The following is a 4,205-nucleotide window of genomic DNA, read 5'->3' as shown; positions in this document are numbered from 1 at the left end:
TGAGCTACTAGTTGTTTCGCCGTCATTGTGGATGTTGGGTATCGAAGAATCCATAGGTCCCTCATCCTATTCATGTAGCCCCTTCCGCCGGGGTTACTTGCGTAGTCTAACCACTACGCTATCCAGCTGCTGCTATATATATATATATATATATATATATACACATACATACATACATACATACATACACATATATATATATATATATATATTGTTGTGTAAAATTATTTTTACTTCCAGTAGTGTTAACATACTACACAGGTCATGAACAAGATTTCTTTTTTTAAATTTTCATTGTAAGTAGTCTAACATAAATGTAAATGCTGTAATTTGATTATTTTAATTAACCATGTAACTTGGATGGATTCAGTGCTGGCGTGACCACAGTGCACACGTCTACTGTTGCTCACAGTGGTCCAAGGGTCCGCTCAGGGAGTTTGCGTGTTCGCTCAGACACATGAAACATTACAGGGAACATTGATTGTACCATGCATAGGTGAATTGCAAGTTGTCAGAATTTGTGGACTGAACCTTGTCTGACAGATCCAATCATTGTGAACTCTGCAAGCTGTCAGATGGTTTTAAGTGCAAAATCAGTGGTCCAGTGGCTCTCGTTTCGCAGTGTATCATTTTAGTGCATTTTAATGGGACTCAGACTTAGTGGTTCTTTTACTACACGTTGGAGCCCTAATCTGAAAAAAAGAGTCAGTTCTCAGGTATTTTGAATACTACTGAATCGTAATATTTTGCTTTACAACAGTAAACAGTTGCACAAGCATATGAACTTGTCCTTCGAGCTGTAGTATCTCTACATACACCTGAGGCCCTTTGGAAACACCTCAGCACTTCTCACCTGCCTTGAGGGATTGTTACCCTGGCAACTACAACTGCTCCAAGCTGCATTACAACATCTCTTCCAGCGTTGTAACACTATGGACCAACTGTGAGAGTTCTTTAAGTTGTTAGATTTTAATCTGTTGGTTAATGTTTCTCCTATTCTCTCCCTCTTCCTCCCCCTCAGGGTGCCTCAGCTCTCTTTGACATGATAGAGTACTATGAGTAGGCCACACATCTCAACATCTCCTTCAACAAGCACATTGGCACACGAGGATGGCAGGCCGCAGCTCACATGATGCGAAAGGTGAGAGATCATCCTCCCATACACCAACAACTACAGTGTGCAAAGGTCATGGTGTTGAGCAGAGTTGAACTCTTAACCCTTGAAAGACCAGGAGGGTTGTTTCTGCCCATACAGCTACCCTTCAGGAAAAAGTGGTCATCAGGCTCTTAGTAATGCAAACTGCAATAGTAGGAGCTAACCTGGCACCAAGGCTGGACTGGGACAAAAAATCGGCCCGGGCATTTTGACTAGAGACCGGCCCACCAGGATAAAGATTGAAAATGTGACGTCATTCAGGGGTAAAACCGCAAAGGATTCTGGGAACTTGTGGCAAGAGGTACTAGCGCACGCAGGCTTTCAATTGAACTCAGTTACACAGCGATAAAAAGAAACACAAAAAATGTCAAGAAGCTGTTGTATTATTAACTGCAATAGCCGGTCGCATGACAGCCACGGGAAGCCGACGGGTAAAGAGATCGTTTTTTTTTTTTTATCGGATTACGTTGTTGAAGAGAAATTTTTTAAGCCATGTTTCCGAAGTAAGAGCCGACGGATGGTCTGAATATACCAAATATAACGTCCCAGAACACTCCAGCTCACAGGTTAGTCTGCTCCAAGCATTCCCACAAAGGTCAGAGTTTTGTAGTAGTTAATACGTCATTTTTCATAACATAATTGATGATATAGGTTACAAGCAAGTCTGGCGCTGAACAGAAATTGTCGCGCTATGCTCCTTTATTTATTGTGCATAAATAGTAAATTGTCCTGACACAATATTGCGTTTCGCTTCTGTTATTACCATGGTACATTGACAAAAACATATACTTTTATTCACAGGATAAAACAGTTGTTTTGTATCACTAATTGTCCAGTGCGATTACAGCATACAATATTATTGTCACTGCTACATTTCTGTAATGCTACCAGAAATTATTTCCACTACTAATTAATTACCGTTGAGCTCAAAGGTTATATTAATAAACGGTTAACGAATGTGTATTTATGACGACGATTTGTGAGACTGGTAAACTTACCTTTGTTCGTACGATGGTCTTTCGTTCTACACGGTGCGTTTCAAGGTCCTGTACCCATCCGTCAACTGTACCTGGGCTTGTTGCAGTGACCTGAAGTTACTAAACTTCATGAGTGTGTGCACTCACTCCAAGAACCATATAATTATAAATATGAGTGTGGTGAAAGTTGGGCAGCTGTCACGGCGGGGTGCGCCGATGTGTGTGGAAACAGGACCCAAAAGCAGATGATGACGAGGAATTGTAATGATTAACAGAAAGGTGAACCTTTAATGCGATGACGGCAGGGAAATGAACCAAGAGACCAAAAACAAACAGGCAAAACACTAAGAAACAAAATACTAAATGGTACTGAGACCAAAACCTAAACTATGACTGTGGTGGAAAAATAATAAACAAAGACCATGACTAAGACTAATAATACATAACAGATGAAAACTAAAACTGTGACCCTGGTGAGATAAACAGACGAACCGACAATGGCATGAAGAAAACAAAAGGCTTAAATACAGACATGAGGTGATCAGGGGAAGTGGGGACACATGGGGGAACAGCTGACAGACATAAACCTAATGACAGGACCAGGAGAGAAAGCTAAATACAATGAACAAAGAACACATGACATTGTCAAAATAAAACAGGAAATACTAACAACTAAACATGACAACACAACTCAACAGACCTAACACATGATGAATAAATACCAAACCCCAAAACATAGAAAACCCAGGAACAATAACCAATAACTGCCTAAACTAAAGGCAAAATAGGAAATAACACAAACTAATAACATATCAAAAAATACAAAGAAAACTCAGAGTGCTGGGTCGGAGACCCAGCCTGTGACAGAGCCCCCCCCCTTAAGGGCGGATTCCAGACGCCCGAAAACAACCAGAAAACAAACACAAAAACCACAACAACCCACCCAGGGCGGGCGGAGGGGGACCAGGAAGGAGGGCCGGAAACAAAACCAAAAACAAAGCACCAGAAGCACACAGGCCAAAAACAACAAGGGCACAAAAATCCGAGACCCATCTTCAGGAGGGCGACCACGAACCCGGCAGAACAGGAGCGCATGGCGAAGCGGTTCAGGTGGCCGCCCCGGAGGTCGACAGCGAAACCAAAGAAAATCCAAAAGTTCAGGAGGCCGCCCCGGAGGTCGACAGCAAAACCAAAGAAAATCCAAAAGTTCAGGAGGCCGACCAGGAGGCCAACGGTCCAGCAGTCCAAAACCCATGAGCTCAGGGGGCCGACCCGGAGGTCGAAAGCACAGCAGGTCGGAGGTCAAAGGTCCAGGGGGCCGACCCCGACGGCAATGATGTCCAGCTGACGGCCCGGAAAGCGGCCGGCGATCCCGAGGGACAAAACGAGGCTTGGGCGACGGCAACACAACCGCAGAACCAGGCGAGGCCGACACAGAAACAGAGGCCGAAGCCGGACCAGGCGGAGGCGAAACAGGAACACAAGCCGAAGCCGGCCCAGGCGGAGGCAAAGCAGGAACAAAAGCCGAGGCCGGAACTGACGACAGCGAAACAGGAGTCGAGGCCGAAACCGGACCAGGCGAAACAAAAGCAGAAGCCGGACCAGGCGTAGCAGAGGCCGCAGCCGGACCAGGCGAAACAAAAGCAGAAGCCGGACCAGGCGCAGCAGAAGACACCGAAGCCGGACCAGACGAGGCTGAAGACGCGGAGGCCGGACCAGACGAGGCTGAAGACGCGGAGGCCGGACCAGACGAGGCTGAAGATGCACAGGCCGGACCAGACGAGGCTGAAGACGCACAGGCCGGAGCCGCAGCAGACGAAGCAGAAGACGCACAGGCCGGAGCCGCAGCAGACGAAGCACAGGCCGGAGCCGCAGCAGACGAAGCACAGGCCGGAGCCGCAGCAGGCGAAGCACAGGCTGGAACTGGACCAGGCGAAGCACAGGCCGAAGCTGGACCAGGCGAAGCACAGGCCGAAGCTGGACCAGGCGAAGCAGAGGCTGAAGCTGGACCAGGCGAAGCAGAGGCTGAAGCTGGACCAGGCGAAGCACAGGCTGAAGCTGGACCAGGCGAA

Source organism: Copadichromis virginalis, linkage group LG14 (assembly GCF_057382275.1).
Source record: "Copadichromis virginalis isolate Kocher_CV1m ecotype Utaka linkage group LG14, C_Virginalis_male_GT1.1, whole genome shotgun sequence".
NCBI classification, from domain to species: Eukaryota; Metazoa; Chordata; class Actinopteri; order Cichliformes; family Cichlidae; genus Copadichromis; species Copadichromis virginalis.
Note: the sequence above shows the minus strand (reverse complement) of the source record.